Below are 23332 nucleotides of genomic sequence, written 5' to 3' on the forward strand. Positions count from 1 at the left end.
TTTTGTCACAAATTTGGTCTTTATAGCTAACTTTAGTCCCATTTTTTCACTGTGCTCTTTGATTTTTATCATTAACAAAGCCATTCATTTATTTATACATAGATAGATAAATACAAATTTTTATAGCCTCTCATTTTACAGCAATGATTCTGGATGATTCACAATAAAATATAACAAATACACACAAATAGTTGAAACCTCTGGCTTTTCTTTCTCTACTGCTAACTCACTTGAAACAATTTCAACACCCCTACCACTGCTCCAAATGCCTCTTGTTACCTTCAGAGAGTAGACCCCCAGAAAGGCATCGTGCTGCAAAAAGAAGGGCTTTTTTTAAAAAAAAACATGTAAGTAGATTTTCTACAAACAAAGGCTCTTCCATCCTATTAGAATGAAGAAATGCCAGCTTTACTGCAGCCACTGGGTTATAGTTAGTTCAAGTCACATTTGCCAGGGAGCAGCAATAATGCAAGGGTCAAAGAGCAGAATTAGATGTAAGAGACTCTCTACATTATTGCAGCTTATACAGTGAAAGACTCTGAGATACTGATAGTGTTAATTCATAAATAAGTAAATTCATCTGCCAGTCATACTGGTTTTGAATATGAAATGGGAGAAAGTGAAACCTTGTTCATTGCTTCAGGCAACCAAAGTTCCTAGCTCACCTCATTCTCATATGTTTTGCATTGACTAATGGTTGTTACATTAGGATGGTTAATAATCATTCCCTAGGTTTTTTTCCGTGTTACTTATATCTTTTTGGAATAGATTATTATAACAATTCCTGTTTATCATCTGAGAGGCACCTTACTCTGTTCTTGGTGACTTCCCTGAAAGATATGGTTGAGCAATTTGTTATGATCACGCTATTTTGCTAACACAGGTTTCCCAAGGCTGTCAGGACAAATACACAATGCTAGTTCACTGTTTCCTTGACAACTTTAGAATGGATTTGTTTATTTGTTTTGTTTTTTTATTAAATAAAACTGACTTCATTTTAAAGCTGTGGTGGCGGAATGTTTAGAATGCAGTAGTGCAGGTCAGCTCTGCCCATTGCCAGGAGTTCGATCCTGACCGGCTCAAAGTTGATTCAGTCTTCCATCCATCCAAGGCCAATAAAATGTGGATCCCGATTGTTGGCAGCAATATGTTGGCTCTCAGAGAGTGCTGTAAAGTACTATGGAGTAATACATAAGTCTAGGTACTATTGCTAGTGCTAGTGCTAAAGTTGACTTCATATTTCCACACTGCTGTAAAATCAACACAATCTCTTTTTTGCCATGATTCCTTATTCTCTTCTATCCCAGACATTATATTATGATTATAGTCTAATACCATTGAAAGCATGTTGTTAAATTCAGTTAAATGTTTCCCTGCATAGAGCATCTTTTGCAAAGGTATAGCCTGACCAGTGAAGTCCAGGTTATATGGTTTGAGACATGAACAATATCAGCCTTATTTGATACAGTTCAACGGAGATACAAACTGTTCAGAGTGATATAATATCTTTCACAGCCTTACACCTTGCTGCTGATCCCCAATTCCCACTTTACTGTTTAGACACAAGACCCTTAGATAAATGAGTGAACATGTTGTACAATAAGATGCTATTATATTTCAAAATCACTGAGCTATAACATTTTAAAGATACAAATTTAGTAAAGAAAACATTGATTTTTAACAATAGATACCGATTGCCAAACATTACATAGATAACATTTTTCCCTTTTCCATCCAATTACCATTAAAATAAATAAATAAAACACAACACTCTCACCTCCTATATCTGGCCTCAGTTTGTTGTCATATCCCTCCAGCAGGCCATTTAAAATGAGGGTAACATCACTCTCATGGACTTTGGGAGTCAACACCCAGGTTTTGTTGGTAGTATAATCTTCATAATCATCATCACTTTTTTGGCTAGTACTGTTTAGAAAAAAAAAAAAAAGGAAAAGAGCACTGGAGTCATGTACCTGGAGAAGGTCAAAATTATGTTCCTTGACAACTCCAGAAGAATCCATTATAACTATAATCTTCCCCTTTTTAAGTGATAGCAGTTTTGAACATATCTCTCTGTGTGTATTAATATATATGTGAGACTATGAAGAAAAATACATATAACCCAAGCCATGCTTTGTATGATCTGTCTATAAGGTTAATATATAACATTGATTCATATATTCTACTTTGTTAACAAAACAAAATGGTACTTCCGCTTAGCTTGTTAGGCTACTCTATATTAAATCTTTTTTAAAAAATTCTTTATTAAATTACATGCACAAAATAGTTTAGAGCCCACATTTATCTTTAAAAGCTTTAAAATTTTAAGAGAATATTAGTTCAGGATATTTATAGAAAATGAAATATATGATTTGTGTAAAAGTAGAGGAATGACTAACCCATGCATATATATTCTACAATATTCCACTGTCTGTGAGAGTCATTTGATCACTTTGCTGCCAAATATATTAAATATTAAAACAAATAGTGAATATAATAATTGGAATAATAGAAATTAGTAGATTTTTGACATAAGCAACATACAACTGGTATCATTGAGATATTATAGTGTGTAAGTAAACTCAGAGTAGATGTTTAAGAAGGTAACCAAAATCAAAAGTTTTTAAAACTTGAAAAAATGCATTTTAATCCTCCCTTATTTTTATACAACACAACCTACTTCTGAGTTAAGATAACACACAAGATACAAAATGTATAGTTCAGCTGCATATTTAGCAAAGTGGAAAGCAGAGTAAATAAGAAATTACTCATAAGGAATTACAACAGATAGTTCTAGAGTTTTTCTAGTCTTATTTGAACATCTTTGAAAAATGTTTAGGCATATTATTTCAAAATATATCACTATAATGTAATGGTTTTATAACTTCAATGAAGGAGTCCTTTTTCATTTTAAAACAAAGGTTATCCATTGTATATTTTATCCCAAAACAAAATAACATTCTTTAAAATCTCAGCAGATAAACTGGAAAAATACAATAGAGGTAAAAGAATAGACACAGTTTTAAAATTCTGTATTAATATAACTGGAAACAAAGATAAAATAGGGCAATGTGCTGTTATGAATGTGCCTACACTACAATCCAATGTATTTTCTATAGACATGCTTTGGGAAGTGCCACAGGTCCGGTCAATGGAAAACTCTCTTAACTTGCTATGGAAACAAAGTTTTTGGATAAACAATGGCTCTTTTTAACATAGTTACAAAATTCTTCTTTGGGATCTGTTCTGTCAAAGTTATTAGTCTGATTCAAAAGGGTCTGAGGGTCTTCAGAAGTAGAACAAAAGACCAGTGTCTGGCTTCATGTTACCCTTATGATTTAACAAGGAAATCATTACGGGCATAATGTGGGACTTGTAAGCCAACAAAAGTGACAATGTTGAATTATCTCAAAAACACTCATCTAAATTGAATGAGAAATCACCCGGAAAACCCCAAATCTATAAAGTAGACAGGGAAATCAAGAGACATCCCGGCAGAAGCAGTAAGAAACCACTTTTAAATGTTGCCCAATAAAGCTACGTGACAGATGTGTCCATGAAATTGCCTGGAATCAACCTTGATTGGAAAAAAAAATCTTTACCTTTGGGATTTGCTCTGCAACTTCAGCATAGGGGGAGGAAACTCCAGCATAGGGGGAGGAATATCTAATCCTGTGCTTTCATCTCATCATCCCATACACTGATTACATGTGCAAACGGCAATAGTGCCCACTTAGTACAAAGTAGAATCTTTTTACTAATGCCAATTGTGTCACTAGTAGGAGTGCAAATGTGAAAGATGAACCTTTTCCTACCCATGGGTCCCATTTGTGGAGTCCCTGAATATCCAGGCACTGGCTGCTACATCTACCACAGAGAATGTGGCCTAAGCATTATGGAAAGCAAGAGGCAGAAATGTTCAGGTTGCCTCGATAGACCAGAATGCGCTAGACCTGTAGAGAAAGATTTCTCAGCTTCAGAAGCTTTAAGATATATGGACTCCAAGTCCCAGAATCCCCTGGATGGAGAATTTCACATGTCTTAAAATGACTTTGATCCACAAGTCTGGTTTGTTTTATCTACAATCCTCCTTCATGTGTGAGGAACAGTAAGTATGGTTTACCTGTCTAAACACAACGCAAAGTGGAGGTGAACGCTCACATGTACTAACAAGCATGGATACGTAGTAATTTGAAATAAACAAGGAATGCTGAAATAGGATTATATGCAAGTTCATCACTGTCTCCCCAAACTGAGAAAACACACAGAATGAATGAATGGGTTTGTATAATCTATAAACACCAAATATAGAAAGTCAGTGTGACAACATGGTTCTGGAATAAAAGCAGGAAGCCCTGACTCTCAATCATGGAAGTTAATTAGGTAACTTTAATCTTTGTCTGGATGCGGTGGCTTAGTGGGTAAGAGACACTGAGCTTGTCGATCGAAAGGTCAGCAGTTCAGTGGTTCAAATCCCTAGTGCCGCATAACGGGGTGAGCTCCCGTTACTTGTCCCAGCTTCTGCCAACCTAGCAGTTTGAAAGCACATAAAAAAGGCAAGTAGAAAAATAGGGTCCACCTTTGGTGGGAAGGTAACAGGCTTCCATGCACCTTTGGCATTGAGTCATGCTGGCCGCATGACCACAGAGATGTCTTCGGACAGCGCTGGCTCTTCGGCTTTGAAACAGAGATGAGCACCGCCCGCTATGACTAGCACATATGTGTGAGGGGAACCTTTACCTTTACCTTTTTAATCATTGTCTATCAGCTCAACTTACTTCTTAAAATTGTTGTTGGGATAAAACTGGAAGAGGAATGTTATAAGTGCTGTATCTTGAGCAGTTAAAGGAAACACTCATTATCAATCTAATGAATAAATAAAATAAGCATTTCTGTAAGAAGTTAACAGTTGCTAAAAACTCTTGTAAAGCCCCAAATGAGGCAGCACACGATATATTTATTACTTGAACAAATCCTGAATTTTTTGACTTGAATTACTTGAATTTATTACTTGAATTACTTGAAAAAATCCTGAATTTTGCTTCTGAAGCTATGGCATTTATACAGGATGGGAAGGCTTTCTCTTGGTGTCTAGGAGTTGTGTATAATTCTTTCAAAGCTGAAGAATACAATGATCAGTGCAATAACACAAAATTTCCAGCGGGGTTTACAGTTCCTTGAATTATGAATGTTATGATGATCATCCCAAGACAGGAGGAGTACAAAAAGAAAAGATTCAAGCAAAGAGAAAACCTCACTAAAAGACTGCCTTCTTTTTTCAGAAGGTATGCCATTTTGTGCAAATGTTAGCATATGGCTTATAGTAAATCATATAAGCATGTTTTATCTAAAATTGCACCATCAACACTGAAGGCTTCTATTCTCAGTTCAAATAGCAGAATGTGCCTGGGTGGCTGTAGAAACAGCTTTCTACCCCTTTTTATCATATGGTTCAAATGACACAATGAAAATAATTCACACAGTGCATTAACAGCCTTCTGCAGGAAAAGGCATATACAAATAAAGCCAAAACCATGACAAGGACTTACTTAGTAGTTTCCCATAATCAAAAAAATTCTATGGAACTAAAATGCTATCAAACATACCCTGATCTCAGCATTTCCCCCACATTCAAATTAAAATGGACAGTGGTTTGATTCTATTTTGTTTGCAAGATAAGGAGTATTTTTTTAGCAACCTGTATAAATGTGGATCACAAATGTGAAGTTTTTGTGCAAGAAATAGGCAAATTTTAAGGGAGATCCATGCAGGGGCTGCAAAGTTAGAATAAATAGCACATCATAAAAAATCTAAAGGACAGAAATGGATGATAGATGTGGAACAAACCACACAGGGCAGTATTTAGAGACCATGGTTTTTTCCCCCAAGCAATGATCCAGTGTTGTCTCTTTCCAAGTCTCAAAAAATCCACTGAAATCCCTTTACTTCCTGGATTACTGGCAAAAAACATTGTCCATGATCCAAAGCAGTGGTAGGTTGTTACTAGTTCGGTCCAGATCTTGCGAACTGGTAGTAACAGTGGTGGGAGGCTCCACCCACCCACCCAGACGTCATCATGGACACTCTGCGAATGCACAAAAGCATCGCGTGTGAGTGAAGAGAGCACATGTACACACACACTCCTGTTGCGAACCTGTAGCAAAGGTAAGTGGAATCCACCCCTGATCCAAAGCACTGATTGGAGAACAATGAGAGTTATTCTCTGCCTTAAGTCCCCAAAACGACTATAAGAGAAAAATGTAACAACTTTTATGACACAGTGTTCTCATCTTTGAGTTTTTCCAAATGCCAAATCATGAACATGACTACCTGATAATAACTCAGATCATTGGTTCAGCTAGTTGGATAGTGTTGACATTGATTGACAACAATTTTTATGATCTTTAGCAGAAGCTTTCCAAGCCCTATATCAGAAACTGAAGGCAGTCTCTCTATGCTTCTGTGTTCAAACTGAGTTGTTTGCCCTTATTGAGATGTTAGCTATTCCTGTTCCTATTGTGGAGCTATTCCTCCACAAAGATCACCCTGCCATTTTAGTTTGTGAAACTTACGCCTTATTCTTTATAATACTAAAAGTAGATTCCAACAGAATGCCCTACGACCCAGAGAGTCTTCCTTTTGCCCGGTAGATTACAGCCCATGCCCCATTAGGTCAACATTTCAGAAATATTTCTTACCTAAACAGAGAAACAGAATGACCAAAGACCACTGCAAAAAAGCAGTGGGAGTGACAACAGCTTCATTTTTCTGCCAGCTTCTCTATTGAATTTCCTTGTGGGAAACTAGCAGGGAGTACCAGAAATCTTCCTTCCTTCCTTCCTTCCTTCCTTCCTTCCTTCCTTCCTTCCTTCCTTCCTTCCTTCCTTCCTTCCTTCCCTGGGTGGGGTTGGGGGAACACGTAGGGTGAAACAGATGTGGTGTAGGCCAAGAACCCTAGAAGGGTAACTACCTCCCTGTTTCTCCCTTCCTGCCTCCATTCCCAACAGGCAGGCAGGTGGCCCCTGCTGGGTGAGAGAGGGAGCAAGGGATTTTGAAAGTGGCTGGGAAATATTCATAGAACATTCAAAATGAAGTTCATGTAACAGCAGCAGCAGCCCGGCAGAGCTGAAACAGGAGCAAAGCTACAACTTTCTCAATTTTCAGTCCCTTGGGATCAGAGGTGGGTTTCAGCAGGTTCTGACCAGTTCTGGAGAACCGGTAGTGGAAATTTTGAGTAGTTCGGAGAACCGGTAAATACCACCTCTGACTGGCCCTGCCCCCATCTATTCTCTGCCTCCCGAGTCCCAGCTGATCTGGGAAATGGGGATTTTGCAGTAACCTTCCCCTGCCACACCACCAAGCCACGCCCACCAAGCCATGCCACGCCCACCAAGCCACGTCCACAGAACCAGTAGTAAAAAAATTTGAATCCCACCACTGCTTGGGAATCATAGGTCACAGATTTTGGACAGATTCTAAGTTCACTCATTTGAGGTATCTTGGTTCAAAAAATGCAGCCCTGTAATGCACCATTTTAGCCAGTTTAAAGAACAAGAATTTTAATAATATAGACAGCCATCACAACAACAAGCTCCCTTCCTTAACTGGAAGCATTTTTCAGGAACATGCTAAACAGATTTCCAAATGAACAATAACAGAGCCCATCCGGTCTTTATCAACTGCATCTTTAACTAAATCCCTTTATCAACTACCTCTTGTGGACCTGCATTAGTAAGAGGTCTTTTTCACAAACATAGGAATCATAACATGACTCAGTCAATATTGTTTCCCTTCTTTTCTTTGTCATTTTGTATTCTTTCCCTTCCATTTTCTTTTTTTATTTAAACTAAGCAAATATGAATATCACCAGTTATTATCTATTAGGTAGATAGGAAACTGTAATTCTGGTCCTTTTTTAAAAAAGCTTCTTACATGGATGCAATCTATGGTCTTGAGTAGAGGTGGGGGAAAAAAACCTGATAGACTTGTAAAATCCATACAAATGAACATGATATCAGCTATAATGCTTGGAGACATTCCAGTATTTCGATTTAGACATGCTTAGAATCAGACATAGTATTGTGCTTGAAATTCAAAAATCTGGCAAAAAGGAGGATGAGGGGCAGATTGAAGGGAATTTCATGCTTTTCTCATTTGTTCCTCTCCACCAAAATAATGCGGATTATCCATGTGCAAAGTGGATTTGATGTGCTTTGCTGAAACGTTTCACACTGCAAAGATGATGCAGTGATTCTTATCGAGGTAAAAAGGTAAATGCAGTGTACCTCTGTGAAGGCGTTTGCATTTTCTCATTGCTCCTCTGAGCCTCCAGCACTTAATCTAGATGAGGCTCCTGCTCTTCAGAGAAAAAGGCCTGTATAGTTTTGTGCAATTTTTCAGTTGCACCTTCATGAAGGAAAAATAATTCACATAGATCTGCACAGCCTGATTGAAATGAGCTACTGGAATGTTAGACGTTAACTCAGAAATCAAGGTTGACATAGCTCATGGAAGAGGGAGAACAAGTTTCTTTTCATTAATCTAGCAAATATTTGTCGTTTTCTGTCAACTACTTAAACTGGAGGTTCTCAGTTGTGAATCAGGTTTTCCTAGGCTGATCGTGAATAAGTTTAAAGTGAGGAATTTGCATTACATTACATTATATTACATTAAAAAATCCTCTTCTTTTTTAAAAATTTCTTTTCTTTTTCTTTCTTTCTTTCTGTACCTTAGCTTTCTTTTTCTTTTTTCCTTTCTTTCCTGCTTTTACTCTATGTTAGTTTGTGTTAGGTTTTATATTCTTCTAAAACGTTTAATACAAATTTATTTTAAGTGTATAAGTCAGTCTTATGCAGGCAAGATGGAAGCATTTGCTCCTGTGGTTCCCTATTAGACTTGCGTGGTAAATTCAGACAAGAAAACACAATCAGAAGTACTACCCCTAACTTTATGTAAGATTACATTAATTGGAACTTGCAAGTCTGAAAATATATCCCTATGCCCCCCTCACTTTATATTCCAAGAACCTAAGAAGAATCCCTTCTGAGATGTTTGCTACAGCCTCATTCCTTCTGTGGACCAAAGTTATTACTTGTCTGACTGTTGTTAGTCTGGGCCTCTTTCTCCAGTCTCCCAAGGTCAATTTGCTATACTATTACAAACACACACACACACACACACTTTGCCTGTTCATGTCCACAATGGGCAGCTGCAATACTTTTGACAATCCCTGTGGATATATAGATTAAAATTGAATAATTAAAATCAATTAAGACTTACATTTATTTCTTGCCCAGCTGTAATCTCATCAAAACTATTAGTTTTATTCTGAGAAGTGGGGGTGTCACGTAAGTTCATTAAACATTTGATAGATCATTCTTCTGATAATGCCAGTCTTTCAACCTAAGAATATTTTATGACAGAATATTGCCACAAAATAAGGTTAATGGCATCTGCAGAGATTTTATGGCTTTAAAGGACATAAAGATATCATTGAAGTCTGAGAAACAGATTGTTTCTCAAATATAGTACATACCTAGCTTGTCCTCTCATGGCTAATGGAAAGAATTGGGGAATGGTGAAGGAGGAAAATCTTTGTTTTCTCTTAAATTGCCATAAATATCATGGAAAGTTAACTGGGCAGGATGAGTATAGTACACATTATAATAAGCGAACATTTTTCAAGCAATCCTTTTAATATTATGTTATTCTGTGTATCAGGAAATTTCTCCATGGAAATTTCTCCATGGAATGGAATGGAATGGAATGGAATGGAATAGAATAGAATAGAATAGAATAGAATAGAATAGAATAGAATAGAATAGGACAGTTGGAAAGCACCTTGGAGATCTTCTAGTCCAACCCCCTGCTTAGGCAGGAAACCCTACACCACTTCAAACAGATGGTTATTCAACATCTTCTCAAAAACTTCTAGTATTTGAGCATCCACAGCTCCTGGAGGCAAGTTGTTCCACTGATTAATTGTTCTAATCGCCAGGAAATTTCTCCTTAGTTCTAAATTGCTTATCTCCTTGATTAGTTTCTACCGATTGCTTCTTTTGCTACCCTCAGGTGCTTTGGAGAATAGCTTGATTCCCTCTTCTTTGTGGCAGCTCCTGAGATATTGGAACACTGCTGTCATGTCTCTCCTAGTCCTTCTTTTCATTAAGCTAGAAATACCCAGTTCCTGCAACTGTTCTTCATATGTTTTATCCTCGAGTCCCCTAATCATCTTTGTTGGTCTTCTCTGCACTCTTTCTAGAGTCTCCACAACTTTTTTTATATTGTGGAAACCAAAACTGAATGCAGTATTCCAAGTGTGGCCTTACCAAGGCATTATAAAGTGGTATTAACTCTTCACGTGATTCTATCCCTCTGTTTATGCAGCCTAGAACTGCTGGTTCATATTTAAATGGTTGTCCACTAGGACTCCAAGATCCCTCTCACAGTTACTACTATTAAGCGAGGTACCACATATACTGTACCTATGCATTTTGTTTTTCTTGCCTAAATGTAGAACTTTACTTTTTTCACCACTGAATTTCATTTTGTTAGATAGCGCCCAATAGTACCCTTGGATCTAGGTTGATTCTGTCCTTGACTAGTTTCCATCCATTGTTTCTTTTCCTGCCTTCTGGTGCTTTGGAAAATAAGTTGACTCCATCTTCTTTGTGACAGCCCCTCAAATATTGGAACACTGCTATCATGTCACCCCTAGTCCTTCTTTTCAATAGACTGACAAACCCAATTCCTGTAATCGTGATATGTTTTAGCCTCCAGATCCCTAATCATCTTTATTGCTCTTCTCTACATTCTTCCCAGAGCCTCAACATCTTTTTTAGATTGTGGTGACCAAAACTGGATACAACATTCCAAATCTGATTTTACTGAGGCTTATAAAGTAGTACTAACATTTAATGTGCTCTTGATTCTATCTCTCTGTTAATGCAACCTAGGACTGCATTGGCTTTTTTGGTGGCTGAAGCATACTGCTGGCTCAGATTTAAGTGGTTGTCTACTAGGACTCCTAGATCCCTCTCTCTCCTATTGAGCCAGGTTCTACCTATTCTGTATATGTACATTTGTTTTTTTTTTCTTGCCTAAGTGTAAAACCTTAGCTTTCCTCACCACTGAATTTCATTTTGCTAGATAGGGCCCAGTGTTCAAGTTAAGTCTTGCATCAAATCAGCAACGCAAGTGGAGCTTGTGCCTAAAATTCCCAAATGATACCTAGAGAGCATTGGGAAATAATAAATACGTGCAGCATAATCAACTGAGTAGAGTCTACTTAAGCCAATGCTTTCATTATAGCAACCATCCCTTCATTTTTAAAATTAGGAGAGGGAGGAATCATCTGGGCAGGTACATAACTGCAGATATTCACTTTATTATTGTACTTTTAAATATATAAGCCTGTTCTTGGATAATCTAGTGCTTAGTAAATGTATTTAGTATCAGAATAACAGAAACAAAGTCAGTTGTAACTATGCCGTTTTTATGATCTAAGCAACTTTAAAATGCAAAACTACATACGGTCAAATACTGCTACTTTTTTTTAAAAAAATGGGACTTATCATACATTTTGCTCTAATATATTGAGAAGTTAGAAACAATTATGAAGCATGGAATATTAGAGTAGAGATACATCTGAGTTGTGTGCTTAAAATAAAGGAAAAAGACATTGCCATTTACAAGAGATTCCTACTAAGTAAACATGGTCTGGGGCTTTAATTACTTAGCTATAAATCTGGCTCTAGATGGATTTCTGATTCATTCTAAATCAATCTCTGTCAAAGCTTTTGGCTGGGGAATATCTATCTTCAGCTTAACTTTACATCTGCAGAACTCAAAATTTAAAACAGGTTAGCAATTAGTCTTTTGGCCTGTCACTGTTCATCTCCAGACCTATTGCCAGCCACACAACTAGAGATACGTTTCTACATCAGGGAGGGCTGTTTATGAGCGAAGTTCCCCATTGCTCTATCCCTCATATGACAGACCTGAGAACAAATATGAATACAACTGTCCCTCTTTCTCAATTAATTGTCAAAACATCTGAAATTTGAATCCATAAGCAGGCCTGAAAGTATTTATTGTTTTATGTAAAGCTGCACTAGTAAATTTGGTTAGATGAGTAACCAGTAATGGTTTTCATTGTTGCATTGTGGTTAACATACATAGTTCTGCACATGCCCTGGAGTACAGGTGATCCTTGACTTACAACCATTTGTTTAGCAACCTGAGAAAAAATGATTTACAACCAGTCCTTGTACTTTTGAATAGTGCAGCATTGTCATGGCCAAAATTCAGGTGTTGGGTAACTGGCATTTATTTATGAAAATTGTGGCATCCTGGGGTCATGTGATTGCCATTTGTGATCTTCCCAGCTGGCTTCCAACAAGCAAAGTCAATAGGGGAAGCTGGATTCACTTTACAACAGCATTGATTCATTTATCATTGGTGGCAAAAAAAAGTTGTAAAATTGGGCATGATTCACTTAACAACTGTCTTGTTCAACAATAGAAATTCTGGTCTCAATTGTGGGCATAAATCAAGGACTACTTATACAGTCAATTGTTAGATATCATTCTAATCTCTCCAACTGTATGGAAAGTAAACATGTGGAACAGTAAGGGACAATGTTTGATGTTACTAGGGGAAGGGATGGCAAGAACACAGGGTGAGGCTGTAAAATGTTGAGTATTTTCCCTTTTTTCCCCTTGCATTTTGGGGCAAATTGCAAGTTGAGATTTTTTTTTTTAATTCCTTAAATTTCTTTTAGGTCTTACGACTACAATTTGCCATCTGAAATTAGCAAGAAAGCACACCAACAGTTTCTGACAACTGCATATTTAAGAGGGAGCTGTTTAGGGCCACAGGTGCCCATATCAGATACAGAAAATGTATTTTCCTTTTTACATTTACTATTAAATTATCTTTGCTTGCAGCATGCAACGGCTTTGTTTTTAATGTAAATGAAAAGCCCTGAAATAAATTTCAACTATTGAAGAAAGATTGTCAATAATTATTGGAATTTCAGGAAAATAGGAAAGTGAGGGAGAAGGTCTAACCACTATCTTTTGCACTGCAGTCCAGAAACAAATATCTTTTTGATTGCTTGCATTACTGGGGGTATCCTGTTTAGCCCCTTCAAACAAGAATCAACTACCCAAAAAGAGTTTTTGCAACAGAGGAAAATGTTAACAAGTCTTCCATGAAATTAGCAACTAGATGTAGCATATGCAACATTATTCAAAAAGTGTCTTTCCTTTCCTTTCCACAGTTTTATGATCATGATGCTAGGTATTTCCATTTATATATGTATTATTATATAAGGTTTTAAAAGTAATATTTCAGCTATTTGGGTAATTAATATTTTAAAATTAGCTAATATATTACATCACAATATGATGTTTTAGTGATTTCCTCAAAAATCCTGCCATGTTCACAATTACTACTTAGTGGTTGTGATATGCAGTCTGGCAAGACAACTGCTGTTGAAACAATAGTCTGTATCTCTCACGAATGACACCCAATTCTAAGAAAACGTATATCCACTATGTTTTCAAAATGCTGAAGCATAATTGACTTTTTTATTGTAGGGGCTTTGTGAATGACAAATAATGTTCTTGGTGTTGCTTTTGTGTTCAGTTATATAAGAAATCCATGGAACTCTCCATGTCCAAAGTTAGATTTCCAAGATACCTTTACCTAAATATTATGGGTTTTGCATTCACTCTGATTTTTCTTTTAAGGGGCACTCATTCTTGAATATATGAAAAGTGTAATTGAAATAATTCAATCATTAAAATGTACTTGTTCATTGTGGATATATGGTACAATAAAAGTCCGTAAATGCTGTTAATAGTCACTCATGCTCTGGTTACCTCTCGCCTGGACTACTGCAATGGGGCTCCCCTTGAGGAGCACCTGGAGATTTCAGCTAGTCCAGAATGCAGCTGCGCGGGTGATAGAGGGAGCTGGTCGGAGCTCCCATATAACACAATCCTGCGCAGACTGCATTGGCTGCCTGTGGTCTTCTGGGTGCACTTCAAGGTGCTGGTTACCACCTTTAAAGCGCTCCATGGCTTAGGACCAGGTTACTTACGGGACCGCCTACTGCCACCGTTTGCCTCCCACCGCCCCATGCGCTCTCACAGAGAGGGACTCCTTAGGGTGCTGTCAGCCAAGCAATGTAGGCTGGTGGCCCCCAGGGGAAGGGCCTTCTCTGTGGGGGCTCCTACCCTATGGAACGAGCTTCCCCCTGGACTTTGTCAACTTCCGGACCTTAGAACCTGTCGCAGCGAGCTTAAGACCTATTTATTTATCCGTGCGGGACTGGCATAGAACTTTTAGTTGTTTTTAGGGTTTTAAATTTTTAATTAGCTTTTTGGGAATTTAAATGTATTTTTAAATTTGGGCTAATTTAAATAAGTTTTTTAACTAGTGTTTTACTTTACTGTGTGTATTTCATTCTTATTTTTATTCTGCCTGTTCACCGCCCTGAGTCCTTCGGGAGAAGGGCGGTATACAAATTAAAATATTATTATTATTATTATTATTATTATTATTATTATTATTATTATTATTATTATTATTATTATTATTATTATTATTATTATTATTATTATTATTATTATTATTTAACATGACGAAAGAAAAATAAAATAAGAGGTAGAAACACTGTTGCTTGGAGCATGTGACTGTGAATACATTCTTTTAAAAACAATATCCATTTAAAAATATTTATATTTTTTCATGCTCTCTATAAAAAAAATATCCAGAGAATATTTTCTTTTCTTTCTTTTGATAATTTAAAATTAAATATTGGAAAAAGCATGTGAAATTTCTTTGATATTGTTTATAATTTGTGTGTCCTTTTTGCATATGTTCAATCTAAATATATACTAACCTTTTTCCTCAAATAAAATACAGAATGATGCTTTGATTTTAATATGACAATATTCTGACAAAATATGACAAAATTTAGAATATTTAATATACATTGCATGGATAATATTTCTCTGGATAATTTATCCTTATTGAAAAAGCATCAGAGACATAAATATTGCTTTCCTTATCTTGATTCATAGAGATTACTTGGAATCCAGTATCATGCTAGTAGATTTCTACAAGCACAATGCAAACTTTTGAAAATCTATCTGAAAAGTCCATTTTTTCATTACTATTTCCCCTTAAGATTTTCAAAAGTTTTTTCAAAGCAACTGAAGCCAAGAACTATAGACTTTTCAGCGGAATATAAACTTTTTAGTAATAGATGCTTACGTATCACAGCTCTTCTAACACTGCATATATGAAATACAAAAGGAACAGAAATATGTTATTCTCCATTCATAACCCTCCATTTTACTGATAAACAAGGTCATTTGGAACAGTTTACATTTCTCAGGAACAATATGACATTCCCATTAATTCACCTACTGTACCTGTCATTTTTATATTTAACAAGACTTGATAAATTGTTATTATGGTAAAAGTCTAAGCAATTGGAAATGCTTGTTACTACATATTCGCAGCCTGCTAAAAAATAATCAACCTCTGCTGGAGGTACTTGATTCAGCTTAGCAAAAGAACAATATGCCTATTAATGCTGTCAGTTTGTGGTATGCATGTACACACATAAAAAGTGATGGAGAAAGAACTGACTTAATTTTTTCTCAGTGAAATCAGTAATTTTGGGGTTTTATTATCTTCTCTCTCATTCATTTGAAAAGGGAATTATAACAGAGGGAAGACAGATATAGATAAAATTAGAAGGGTATTAATTCTCGAAGGGCATGTGTTGTCTTTTTATGTTTTCTGTGAAGGATTGTTAGAAGACAGTCCTCTATTGAAGATCTGTTCAGTTTAATAGAATAGAATAGAATAGAATAGAATAGAATAGAATAGAATAGAATAGAATAGAATAGAATAGAATAGAATAGAATAGAATTTTTTATTGGCCAAGTGTGATTGGACACACAAGGAATTTGTCTTGGTGCATATGCTCTCAATGTACATAAAATAAAAGATACGTTCATCAAGGTACAACATTTACAACACAATTGATGGTCAATATATCAATATAAATCATAAGGATTGCCAGCAACAAGTTATAGTCATACAGACATAAGTGGAAAGAGATTGGTGATTGGAACTATGAGACGATTAATAGTAGTGCAGATTCAGTAAATAGTTTGACAGTGTTGATGGAATTATTTGTTTAGCAGAATGATGGCCTTCGGGAAAAAACTGTTCTTGTGTCTAGTTGTTCTGGTGTGCAGTGCTCTATAGCGTCGTTTTGAGGGTAGGAGTTGAAACAGTTTATGTCCAGGATGCGAGGGGTCTGTAAATATTTTCACGGCCCTCTTCTTGATTCGTGCAGTATACAGGTCCTCAATGGAAGGCAGGTTGGTAGCAATTATTTTTTCTGCAGTTCTAATTATCCTCTGAAGTCTGTGTTTTTCTTGTTGGGTTGCAGAACCGAACCAGACAGTTATAGAGGTGCAAATGACAGACTCAATAATTCCTCTGTAGAACTGAATCAGCAGCTCCTTGGGCAGTTTGAGCTTACTGAGTTGGCGCAAAAAGAACATTCTTTGTTGTCCTTTTTTGATGATGTTTTTGATGTTAGCTGTCCATTTTAGATCTTGCGATATGATAGAACCCAGAAATTTGAAGGTTTCTACTGTTGATACTGTGTTGTCTAGTATTGTGAGAGGTGGAAGTATGGAAGGGTTTCTCCTAAAGTCTACCACCATTTCTACGGTTTTGAGTGTGTTCAGTTCCAGATTGTTTTGGTTGCACCACAAGGCTAGTCGTTCGACCTCTCGTCTATATGCGGATTCGTCATTATCTCGAATGAGACCAATCACTGTTGTGTCATCTGCGAACATCAGTAGCTTAACAGATGGATCATTGGAGATGCAGTCATTGGTATACAAAGAGAAGAGAAGTGGGGAAAGCACACAGCCTTGGGGGGCCCCTGTGCTAATTGTACAGGTATTTGATGTGACCTTGCTTAGCTTCACCTGCTGCTTCCTGTTTGTTAGGAAGTGTGTGCAGAAAACAAATAAACCAACCAAAAGCCAGAAGTCTTGAAATTCGCATTTAGATTTTAAACTTAAATGAAAATCTATATCCACTGTTTTGGGGAGGGAGAAACATTTCTTCTTTTCTGCTAATGTTTAAGTGACCATACAATACTTTTCAGCTCCACTTGTAGAGAAGTCAACAAATGCTGAGAATGCTAAATATGCTTAGATTTTTCTCCTGTAATGAGGAATAGCAATAAGCAGAGCATCTGATAATATCTTCATTTGTCTAAACATGCTTATAAACCTCTTCTATAGGGATTTGCTATGTATGCTAAAAGTGTGTTTACATGTGCATCATTAGCTGTCTTCATTTCGATTTTGCACATATTTATTCCACTAAGAAACAGAGCTATAATCTATTGTTTAATATTCTTTTTCCATGTATAATATTCTTTTTCCAAGGACCTAGAGAAGATAATTATATGAAACTATCTCATGTATCTGTACAAGTTTCTGTGGCATCAACTCTATGACTATGAAGATTGCACATCCATACAAATTTACTCCAATGGGCATCTATCTGCTTCACTCACAAAATACCCCAGATTTATTGTTGCCTTATCCAGGGTAAAGACTTTTAGAAGGTAGAAGATTCCAAGCTTGGAAAAGTGTGTGTGTGTGTATGTGTTTGTGTGGATGGATGGATGATTGATAGATAGATGTATGATTAATAGGTAGACAGACAGACAGATGACAGTCAGTCCCTAGGTAGAAGTCTGGGAAAAAAAACCTACATAAAACCACACAGACCTATTGTCAATGTCAACTACAGTGATTTAAATGGGCTTATGTTTATGTAAAAACAGCTTCCTCTCTTCCTACCCCTCCCCTTTAGTGATGGAGAGAGAGAAAGAGAGAGAGATTGAAATAATGGCTGGATTTCAGCTAATAGTTTCAAGCATAAACTAGCCAATTCCCCTTTAATCAAAGTATCTTGCAAAACCATATTACATGCATCCCACAATCTACAACCATGACAATAACCAAGCATCCTAGATGTGCAAACATAGCTACTATGAATATGGTTTGAAAAAACACCCAAAAATAATGCATCTTGATTGTCTTGGCAACTTGTTCCTAATATGTTTCAATGTAATATTGGACGATGTGCATTTGAGTATGCATTCAGATGTGTTTTTTACTAGGTATATGAGTGTTTATGTTTCTCTTCTGGACTTTGTTTCTCTTTGGGTGTATTCCAGACCATGGTTAGAACTGGGTGATTAAAGCTCTATAAGAAATTCACAGAGAGGATATCAATCTTTCATTTGTTCCCACTCAAGTCATCAGTCTCCAGGGAGCTCCAATTCTATGATATGTTATCATTCAAAGTGTGATCCTTTTTCAAGTAGGATCACATAATGCAGCAGATTTTTTTTGGTTGGGGGGACATTAAAAATGGTATTGAGGCCATGACTATTTTGTGAAATGGCACACAAATTGAACAGTTGTGAACAGTAGTGAGTGAGGGATTTTTTTTCACTACGTTTTGAACTATCCTGCATTTTTTTTTGTCCCAAAGCATTAGAGGATAAACGTTTTAGGAGGCTTTAGTTTGAACTCAAGACCTTCCTTTCTATTAGCTAAGCACTCCACCCACCAGAAAAGAGTCAGCAGTCAAGAACATGGTTGCTTATAGACTTCATTATATAAATATAATAAATGAAGTGGTCATTAATATTTTTTGAGTTTGGATCACTACGCATTTGAATGATTTATGGTTTCAGGATTCAAGTATGAACTTTTAAACTTAACTGTTCTCACATTCCATGTTCTAGAATATCCAGCAAATAAATTATTTTGTTTAGAATTAAGCCTTGTTTAACTGTTTTTATTAAATATGTCCAGTGATCCAGGAAATGTGAGGGAATCACTTCTGCTGCTCAAATCCATAACATCAGCATATTTGTGGACTGTGCTTCAGCCAATGAATATTTTCAATAAAAAAAAGGTGAAAAACATCTGCATGCGGATGACTCTGCTACATCTCTCATTGCAAAGAAACAATATTGTATATACAGCTGTACAAATGCAAAATGTATTTCCAATCATCATCCAAATGAATGAAAACATCTTCAGATGTTTCTGAAAGTAAATTTATGTGTAAGATGAGTATTGCAGAAGCTAAAGATGAGACAGTTTAATTCATATATAATAAGGCCATTTGAAGATTGTGCAACACTGAATTAAACTTCAATAAGAGTTGAGGTTTGGGATAGTAATTAAGGCATCAGGCTAGAAACTGGAAGACCCTGAATTCTACTCCCCCTACCAGCTGACTGACCTTAGACTAGTCACTATTTCTCAACCATAGGAAGGCATCAATGGCAAACCATTTCTGAAATCTTGTTTAAAATACTTCAGGACTTTTCCTGATTGGAGTCAACACTAGGAGTCAACGTTGACTCAAATGCATCCAAAAATAAAGAATTATTCCTTTCTAGGTCTTATTGCATTCCTAAATCCTTTGAGTATTCTTTGATTATAGATGGCTCCTCAGTGTGGCATTTTGGTTTCTTTTGTAATACTGGCTTGGATTTGAGTATACTGTTTGTAATCTGTTATCCTATGGTTTATACTTCCTGGTTCATCTAAACTAGCATTCTAACATATACATTTAAATGTCTAAGCATATATACAGTCAGATGCTACCATGAAAATGCATGTTATGTTCAAAGTGCATTTGTGCATTTGTATTTCACTAAATTTGGAATCTTTCCTATTGGATCAATGTATGCTATGATAGTGTGAGGATATGTGAAAGGCCCCTGTTGGTTTTAGTACTGGTATTAATACTCAAACAGGGATTCCTTCCCCTGAGGAAAGTGTAATTGACTCCCACACTGGTGAGTTTTGAATATCTTGCCAAAAACTTGCTTTTATCACATTTTGATTTGCTACACAATGTTATCTTACTTTTTAAAAAAAGGGGTGGCCTTGAGTTGAGAGTTATTATTCACTCTCCTTGTAATAAAATAGAAGTGTCACAATCTTAGCAGTGTCAAAAGACCTTTTGCTGGTACAGGGCCTTCTGCAGAATTCTGTGGAAATTCTTAACCCATAAGCAGAAAGCCAAAATAAAAATGTTGTTTTACTTTAATTCTAATGTGTCCCATTGTGACATGCAAGCTACAGCAATGATACATAATCAAATTTATATCCAGAAATCCAATGATGCAGCTTGACAATGGGTTCTGAGTGGCTAGCATCAGAGATTAATACATCATTTTCCACTACTGTACAGTTCTTATTTATCATAAGCTACAAAGACTTGTGCTGGTGCTGAACACAAAACTCTTTGTGATAGTTCCCTGCCCATGTTTGCCTAACACAATTCTTTCTTGATGTCTATGGAGATTCTCAGTCATCCAGGTCATGGTTGTCTCAAAGATGTGTTGTTTTTTTTAAAGACAACCGGACTTTACTTTTTTCTTGAGGATGTTTCATTTATCATCCAAGAAGGTTCTTCAATTTTGACTGAAGCTTCTTGAATGAGAAGTGAAATGTCTTCAAGGGTTGCTTTTTGACAAAGCACCTTTGGGACAATTCTGTCTTGAGATCTGGGTGTTTTCAAATAATTCATGGATAGAAACATGTCCTGTACATTTCATGATGACTACAAACCTACCCATCTGTAAAGCCCTTCTTAGATTAGAAAGTCTGAAGTATCAGATTCCTTGCTTTGGACAAAAAAAAAAGGCTTAATTTTTTGGGGTGGTTGCCCAGTGAAAAGGAAAGATACTGAATCTTAAGGACTCTTAAGTCCTTTGGTATGTAAGAAGACTTTTGAGAAGATCTACAGCACTGAAAGTCTGTTAAGCTAGAAGAAGAAATGACTTAGCTAATGTTTGCTACCTTTAAGGGCCTTTTTTTACTCCTTTGGTGAATTGCTCATGACCCAACTTCAATTCAGGAGAAAACTATTCCAGCATAATTACAAATTTACAGGTTGGTTTACCTTAAATTCAAGGTGGCTAACAATGTTTGCTCTTTTTTCCTTTGGTATTTATATATAAAGTTTAGAGAGCTACCCACTCAATTGTCTCCGGGCAGCTTGCAATTAAAAACAGCTATACAATTTTACTCCAGTAAGCTACTAAGACCAGATAAAAATAAGCAAATTTTAAAAAAAGTTCTAGACATCCAAAGAGCAACTCATCACCTCATTGCTTAGAGAAATATATTTATGAACTTATGTATGAATTTATTTTTCAAATTTCCAGCAGCATCCCTGGCAATTCCAGAATGTCACCGTGAAGGCATGCATGCTCCCATAGGTTTTTGGGTAAAAAATATTTTGCCACCATGACATAACCTTTGGTGGTATCCTGAAGAAATTAACACTGATTTTAAAAAAATAATGGGAAAATATGTTACTCATCTATCGGTTTTGTACTTCTATTAAAAGTTCATGTTCAAAGTCTGGGATAGTTGCCATACAATTTTATCCCTCACAGTCCAGATGATATTGGTGGCCTAGAAGATCATTGGTCATTCTGTTTCTACAGCATTCCTTCTCAACAGAGTAACTTAGGTAGCTTTTATATTAAAATACATTAAAAAGAAATAGAGACTGGGCAACTTTTTTCCCCCCCAATCTTATCAGTGCTGTTTGTATTGAACAAGAAATTGGAGAAGAGGACCTCCAATCTTTCTCCCAACATTACAATTTGAAGATTTCCCAGAAATTAGTCTGTTGAGACCTACAACTCTGCAAAATGGTTCACTGAATATTGCCTCCTCAGCTTTCAAAATGTGATGTCAATAAAGTGATATGAATTTCAACAGAAGCTTTCCATGCAAAGTGTGTACAAAGTATTTACTACATTTTCAATCATAATTTTAAAAAAGATGTTAGAAAAAGTTGCCTAGAATATCAAAGATATTAAAGGTTTCGATAAATGTCTCCCTTTGATGATGATTGCAGTTTGGGGCCTACAACTTTATCAGACAACTGTTTTTTGAAAATTTATCAGATTAATAGAATAGGTTTGAAATGGCTACAAGAACATTTATTACATTTAATTTTCATGTATTAATTTGTCTTTTAAGTTGGAACTTTTAAATGCACAATTCAGAAGACAAATCTTTCCAACATAGAATGGGGGAAATTGTAGTACCAGTAAAAATTTTCAAAATAAAAACAACCAGAACCTTCCAACCCAAAAACTACCCTATATTTTTAAGGCCTAATGCTGGGAAAGATTGAGGGCAAAAGAAGAAAGGGACGACAGAGAACGAGGTGGCTGGATGGAGTCACTGAAGCAGTAGGCGTGAGCTTAAATGGACTCTGGGGGATGGTAGAGGACAGGAAGGCCTGGAGGAACATTGTCCATGGGGTCGCGATGGGTTGGACATGACTTCACAACTAACAACAAACCAAAATATGACAGTAGGAAAACCAATCAATGCTTAAAATAAGCCATTTGAGGTAAACTTTTCCTTTTTCCACATTGCATTTATTTCTAAAGTAAAACTTCCATGATAGGTTTGCCATTATTAAACATGATAGGGAAATGGGAGAAATAAAAGCAAGGACTGAGGGGGAAAAATAAGTTGGGTCCAAACGGGAAGTAGTAGGCCTGAGGCAAATAATGTGTTTCCTCTTTTTAAATTCTAACTCTTGCCCAGCATGCCACGATTGGCCATTTCTCAAAGAATCACATTAGCTCTTCCTCAATATGGTAGGTGAAAGAGAAATGAAGCTAGCAAGCATTAAAGCATCTGCTTTACTGTTGCCAAATATTTATAACAAAAGGGAGGAGGAAATACAGAGCTTGCAGCACTATGGACAAGGCTCTTGGGATAAGAGCAGCTCAGTATTTGGCAGGCCATTGCTACTTCTGACACCAGCCTGCTAATCAGAGACTCCACAATGTTTTAAGTGCAAGGCACCGAGTTCTACAGCACAGCCTTTAAGCAGAGTAGCAAGCACCGTGTCCCATTCATCGCCTGACATCTTCTCCGACTACAACCTTTGGGCTTGTTTCTTCTGACATTAAGGACACACACCTCTTCACCCCACACACATATATGCGTGTACACGCGCGCACACACATATACGCCATCTATAACTGACGAGGAAGCCAAACATCCTTCCAGTCTCCGCGTCAACATTCCCCTCAGTGAAGAGGCTGGGAGGCTAATGCAGCGCATGCCATCACTACGGCTGAGGGCTCTAGCGGCAAGGAGCGGCTTCCCTGTTCTCGGAGAGATGGTTGGCTCTGCTAGGTGCC

The 23332-nt window shown here is 36.7% G+C and overlaps 1 protein-coding gene across 5 annotated transcripts in view; it reads right to left on the minus strand.

Annotated features, from left to right (window-relative positions):
- Positions 1-1865, minus strand: part of GABRG2 (gamma-aminobutyric acid type A receptor subunit gamma2) — a 63034-nt gene extending 61169 nt beyond the window's left edge. For all 5 annotated transcript variants that reach the window (XM_058171519.1, XM_058171518.1, XM_058171516.1 and 2 more), the window contains exon 1: positions 1778-1865. The gene's annotated coding sequence lies outside the window, so the exon portion shown is untranslated. The remainder of the gene's footprint in view (positions 1-1777) is intronic.
- Between the last annotated feature and the right edge of the window lie 21467 nt (positions 1866-23332).

This window comes from Ahaetulla prasina, chromosome 2 (assembly GCF_028640845.1).
Source record: "Ahaetulla prasina isolate Xishuangbanna chromosome 2, ASM2864084v1, whole genome shotgun sequence".
Classification (NCBI taxonomy): Eukaryota; Metazoa; Chordata; class Lepidosauria; order Squamata; family Colubridae; genus Ahaetulla; species Ahaetulla prasina.